Source organism: Pocillopora verrucosa, chromosome 14 (assembly GCF_036669915.1).
Source record: "Pocillopora verrucosa isolate sample1 chromosome 14, ASM3666991v2, whole genome shotgun sequence".
NCBI lineage: Eukaryota > Metazoa > Cnidaria > Anthozoa > Scleractinia > Pocilloporidae > Pocillopora > Pocillopora verrucosa.
The window spans coordinates 2,751,703-2,758,479 of record NC_089325.1 but is presented as its reverse complement, the minus strand read 5'-3'; the positions used below and the strand labels follow the sequence as shown (position 1 = coordinate 2,758,479).

At 39.3% G+C, this 6,777-nt stretch overlaps 1 pseudogene; it reads left to right on the top strand.

Annotated features, from left to right (window-relative positions):
- Positions 1-3,207: 3,207 nt before the first annotated feature.
- LOC136276733 (uncharacterized) lies at positions 3,208-3,999 on the top strand (annotated as a pseudogene).
- Positions 4,000-6,777: the final 2,778 nt, after the last annotated feature.

Below are 6,777 nucleotides of genomic sequence, written 5' to 3'. Positions count from 1 at the left end.
TTGAGCATGGAAACAATAAATGACCCTCTTTCAAACCACCTTTATCACCAAGTATTCTGCTCACAGGAAAGACAAGGCTTACGCTGCCTCCACCTGGCGAGATTAAGAGAGGAGACCTTTACTGTAGCAAGAAAGGGAGATGTACACAGCATTTAGCACAAGAGTTTTGGTTAAGGTGGAGTAAAGAATATCTCCAGCAGTTGCAAGCAAAAACTAAGTGGGCAAGGTAGTGTCTGATCTGTCACAAGTAACAGCTCCAAATTGGAAAGATCCGTTAGCAAGCTTGTGCTGCTCATGGAAATGCAATAGGGATCGGGATTCCCCAAAGAGGAGCTGCAATTTTTCAGTATCCCAGGAAGAAGTGAAGCAGTGATGATGAGGCTTGCACAATTTCAGCAACTTTAAATTCCATCTTGATAAAATTTTTTAATGAGCATGTGGTATTTTCAAAGCTAGGGAGACCGCACATGGCATGGTAAGCTTTGTATGCCTGAGAACAATCTCTTGCCTCTCTTTCACTAGCAACAACTCTGCATCAATAATTTCAAGGCGTTGATATTTGACCAACACACTTTAAAAGCAATCAATATGAGTAGTCTTAAGTTTCTACAGGAAAAATAATGATAAATGCTGTCACTGAACAGTGCTCAGCCCTGTTTGGTTAATTTCAAAACGATGAAAGTGAGTACCATGCCAAAGAGGACTTTTTCATTTTTTAATTTAATGTCTCAGTGCAGAAATTGGTGTATCAGGTAACCACAGGGGAGTCTGGAGCGACTGTCATCACTGTGACATACCAATGAGTGTGTACGCAGTTGGGAGATCGTTATCTCTTGCTTATTTACTTCTCCCACTGGTACTTTAGATGAGACAGAACAAAGAGAACTTCCTCTCAAAATTCTTCATTCCTGTTTATCAGCTGCACAATTAATACAAAGTTCACAAAGAAATTTATCCAGGTGACTTATTCACATTTGAAATATCAAGAGCCATGTGAATTTTTGTTCAAGATTTGTAAACCGAAACTTCCTGTACTTGATTATGGGTGTATAGTTAGGGGGTATCCAGTCATTTCGTACCCATGGATCTTTCTTATCCAGACGATTTGTACCCAGGCTCAGACGTTTCGTACCCACTTTCGATCAGTTCACGCCCAACCCTCTGGGCGATTCGTACCCAACAAAATTATGACACAAAATGTTTAAAACAAACGTAAACATTCATTTCATTTATCCCAGTAATCGCAAAATAATTAAGATGCACGCTCGCATGCGCAGGGTATGTGTGTGATCTTATTTGTTATATTGTTGAACTTTACTTAACAATAGGTGTCAGTGACCCACATAAGGTAAGTGTTATTTGCTTTTCTATTGTTTATACTTGCGAGTTTCTTGACAATAACAGCTAATTATTATCGTGCGCAAGATAGGTGTGATTTTTTCTCTATCATTTCAAAAGTATTAAATCAGAATATTGTAACAAAGCGAGTAAACAACACTAGCATTAACTAACGAAATGGTCAGAATTTCGATCGTTTTGGTCTGAGGGTCCACCTATAAAAATTTTTGAAGGTTTTGCTTGCAAAACTTCTTAAAACGATTAAAATGCAAATAATATGAGCATTGACCAATGAAATGACTAGAATTTCGATCTATTTGGTGCAAGGGTCCAGCTATAAAAAGCTCCGAGAAAACTTTCTCAATATTCGTTCATTTTTATCGCTTAGAAAAACTTTCAAGGAAATGGCATATCAGTGTATCACGTGTAAAAAAGTATGCAACCTTCGACAGCCTAAAACCAGAAGCCAAGATGGAACCTCTACAGAAATTTGTCAGTTACATCGAGGAAAACTGGATTTGCAGCACAGTTTGGCCGCCCAAGTGCTGGAGCGTATTTATGCAATCAATCAGAACAAACAATGATATTGAGGGCTGGCATCATAGCCTAAACAGAAGAGCTGCTGCTTGATGGGGTCTGCCCCTCCACATGTTTGTGGCCCTACTGCACAAAGAAGCGAGACTAGTGTTGCTACAAATTCATCTGGTCTCTGACTGCTAGCTTGAGCGAATGCAGAGGTCCACCTATCGTGAAGTGCAGAGGCGGCTCTTTGGGAGGCTGTCAAAAAGGAGGAGATTTCACTCAGGCAGCTGTTCAAAGGATGTGCCAATATAAACAGGCCAGTGATGCACTGAACTGAACTGAACTGAACTTACCACTAGGAGTTTTATTTATTACTGAGTAGAATAAGTACGGTTATTCATATAGGTGCTCTGTGGTAATGGGCAAACATATCAGGATAGGTCAGCTAGGGCAACTATCTCATGATTGTTCAAGGGTAAGATAACTTTTCAACATTACTATGATTTAGAAATTAGCTTTTTTACTGAGTAGAGAAAGTACGTTTAGTCGTAAGCGCTGCATGGTAGTAGGCAAAATATATTAGGATGGGTCAACAAGGTCACTATTTTTCTTTTAGTATTAACTAAAAGATAACTTTTCAATGTTTCTGTGATTAGAAATTGGCTTTTTTGCGATTACTAGGATAAATGAATAAGTGTTTATGTTGGTTTTAAACATTTTGTCTCATAATTTGTTGGGTACAAATCGACCAGAGGGTTGGGTACGCACTGATCAAAAGTGGGTACGAAATGTCTGAGCCTGGGTACAAATCGTCTGGGTACAAAAGATCCATGGGCACAAAACGACTGGTAAGCGATTAAGGAGATTGAGGCAAACAGAGTTCTCGGTAATTGTGAAGAATAGCTCCCCTCCACTGACAGTCTGCCAACTGTTGGCCAACAGTCTACCGAAAATTGACCGACACTAAACTGACAGGCCACCGACAGGTAACTAACAGGTTAGCGACAGGTAGTGAAATAACTTTACTAGTGCATTTTTGCACTCAAAAATCGATGTAAAACTTACTATAAATGCTTAAAATTTTTCAAAATGCCACTTAAACTTAAAGGCACACGAAAATCCCCTGTGCATTAAACGAAAGTGTGTTAATATTCTCCATCGAAAAGTGCAGTAAAGAAGCGCCCTATAATGCAATGTAATCCTAATTTTTGGTATATTGGTACGTCATATATTTATGATACGTTGTGCGATTCTTGACAATTTTGGTCTTCTTATCAATCCAATCAGGGGGGATGCCTTTGTGAAGAGAAATACAATCATTACGTATTTATTCACAAACAAGAAACAATGTCTCAGCGACTTTTAAATTGTATTATCTGCAGCGGCGACCACTCAATTTTTCATTGTATCAACAAGTGTGGTGTCTGTTCTGGTAATAACCGGCAATGTTCTTGTCCAGCTCAGCCACCTCAAAAAAAGAAGAGGAAGGCCTCCCCAGAGCAATCAACAGCCTAAAGATAAGCCAAGCTACCAAGAGCTTAAAAAAAGTACGACACTTTGTGAAAGACCACGAGAGGGTGGGCCAGTCCTTCCAAAACCAACAACCACAGAATCAAGAGCTTGCCGCCGAGTTGGAGGAAAAAGAAAAAGATGCGGAAGAGTTGGCCAATCTAGTGCAAACAAAGTCAGAGGCCATCAAGACTCTGAAAACTAAGTTGGTGGATGCCAAAAGGACTATTGCTGAGCTCAAGGTCGAGCTTAAGACTCTCTGACGAACCTCAGCAGCAACCTCAACAGAAAGACGCCACTCGTGCCAGCACCCACAGTCTGGCCACAATCCAAACAAGATACCAGAGGGTGCTACAAATCCTTAAGGAAAACAATTGTAGCATGGCAAATGCGTTTTGGCTGGCCAGTTGCCCCCGCAGCACCCTCGGAGATTTCATCGCTATCGCTGAATTATGAATTGCAGATGAGCGTGAATTCGAATCGGCATCACGAGAAATATGCGTGGGCTCTGTTCAAGACCTATAAACAGTCTGCTGGAGAAGACTTCGGCGACACCTGCCAGCTATGGCAAACATGCGACGAGATGGAAAGCTGTAGCCATTCAAATTCGATGATCGAGTTTACAATTAAAGTTGTCTCTCCTAACACACAAACGGCTCCTTTAGGAGCCAACAATAAAAATAAGTCATAACAACGTGAACTGATTTACTTGAGACCGTGCAAAATTCAGAAGAGGTATAATTTTGCTTATGTAATTTCTATTTGTATGCTTTTGCATTATGTTTGTTATCGCACACAAAATGTTTGATTCAAATCTAAAAATAGTATTATCGATTCAAAACCAAAGACGAGTGCTCAAAATCAGTAGGTCTCCAACTCCAGACAAGATATGTTTGTTTAAGAATCCAAACCCCCCACAGTTGAAACTGCAACTGCAACGATTGGAGGGCATTTGGGTAAATTTTCTATCCTGGAAAAGACAGTTAATTAGGTCCAAGTCGAGGTCTACTCGCTGGCAGATAGAACTAAGGGTCTAAATGAGAAAGTTTTGGATATAAATAGGAAATGAATTTTGCATATAATGCATTAAAGGAATTAAAATAAAATATAAGGGCTGGCGAACTAACTCCTGCACCTCTTTGGAAACACTAAGGACCACAAATTCATCTTCCAAAGAGCAAGAGAAATGAAAGAGGAAATTCAAATAAGTACCTATGTGGAAATAAGAGAGAAAGGAACAAGCAGTGGCAAAAGTTAAAGGCAAGAGAGGGAGGGAGGAAGGATTGTTTCTTATAGTAAGCCTTTGCTAGACAAGTTATCCATCGTGCACTACTTTTTTGCAGTATCTAAAGAAAAAACAACATAGCTAAAGGTGCAGGATAGTACAAAGCTCGACCGCTTGAAATACACAGCCTATGAAAATCGGGCCTTGATCACATTTGGGGTAGTCACCCGTAGTACCTTCATAATATGAGGATTATGTCTTCTGAGATAACTGATCACCTCCCAGTTATTGTTAACAGGAAATTTAAACGCTCAAAGAACAAAGAGATCAACACACCACAATAGCTTATCAAGACATCAAGAGTCTTAATAAAGAGCAGCTTGTTTCATCCCTGTATGAAGCCCTCTGGGACTGCGCCTTTGTATTTGAGGATCCAAATGATGTAGTTGACACCTGGTATAAAATTTTCAATGGTATTATTGATGAGCATCTCCCTTTGAAGCAAAAGAGAGTGAAGCGTAAAGTCCAACCAAAATGGTTCAATGCCAAAATCCTGAAAGGGATAAAGGCTCGTGACAAGCTTCTCAAGAAAGCCAGAAAAACCAAGCAGAGAGCAACTGGAATTTTTGAGCGAGTAAAAAACAGTGTGACCAAAACTTATCAGGAATACTAAAACTAAAATTGCTGAAAACAAGAACAATTCTTGGAAACTCTGGAACCTGAGTAAGTGTCTATCAAATGGCAATAAAAGTGCCGAACACGGATTAAATAATCTAGTAGGAAACGAGAAAAATATCAAAAAATGGTTGTGGTTATTCATTGTAGTGAATAACAATAAAAGCTAAGTTTTTCATTTGTCTCACCATGTAGTCACACGTGATGTTGATCGCAACATTTCGACTGCATACTGCTAGTCTTCTTCAGGTGATGAGGTCGACTGGTCTTGCGTGATCTTATAACGCATGATGCTCTGCTGTGATTAGTTGTTTTTCAACAGCTCTGATTGGTGCATTTCTATCCTTGCTGTTTCATTCAGTAACTTGCTCCCTTGGCTGTCCGCTGTCGCACGGCTCTCCTGTTTTTTTTTTTGATCGTGGGCATCCATGCTTCTTGAATTTCTATTCCACCCTCCTACTATTGAAAGTTAGGATAGTCTATGCAAGTAGCTCACACAGAGAATGGCTGTACTGCGGAAAATAAGATGCTTGCTGCTTCTTGATCAAAGGAAACTTTATTATAATGCAAAGGTCAAGTAGACAAAGCTGTATGCCTCAACCGTGTGGACATCCTACTCTGCAGAAAATATTCTAAAAGTTTTCAGGCTACAGAAACACACAGCTGGGTGCTGATACGAAAACAACGAGTGTTGAACTTTTTAAACAATTAGGTTGGGTCCCTTTTCATGATGAAGGAAGAATATATAAGTCAAGTTTGGTATTTAACAGACTGCTGGCGATTGCCCATCCATATGACTCAGATGTTAATAAGAAATGCAGACGTTACTTAATGAGCGATTAAACATGGACAATTAAACCTTGTCTGCCCCCAATTCAAATGGGAGTCTGAGAGGGTGGAGGGGGTCCTCCACAGTATCAACTATCCGCCTCTGGAATAAAATCCCCAGCTAGATGAGAAAGAAACAGAATCTTATAGGCTTCAAGAAATCCTGTTAGAACATTTACTGAATAATTTTTGTCATGTATTTTTAAATTTTACATTTTATTAACTGACCTTATCTTTGCCCTGTTTTAATATACCAGATAGTTTAAATTTTAACTTTTATATCATAATTGTATTTTAATAACTCCTTACACAGTAAGTCTTGAATGATTTTATGTAATGTCATTAGTTTTTTAATTTGTACTATTTATAGGGCCAGGGGTTCTTCAGTATATTTACTGCTTTGTGTAGCCCTTGTTAAATAAAGTTGATTACTATATTATTATTATTACATATAAGTCAACTAAAATGAAAAAAATGTCAGTGAAGAAGCTGGTTTATCCAAAGTTTACACCAATCAATGTGTGGGAGCTACTGCCATCACTCTCAGCTTCAACGCCAGGATTTCAATAGGCCTATTTGTGGCCATTTCAGGACACCAAAGTGAGCAGTCTCGTGATCTACAACTCATCATTCGACCTCTTAACTCCACAAATGCAGCCAAATCTTTTGAGAGCCTTGCT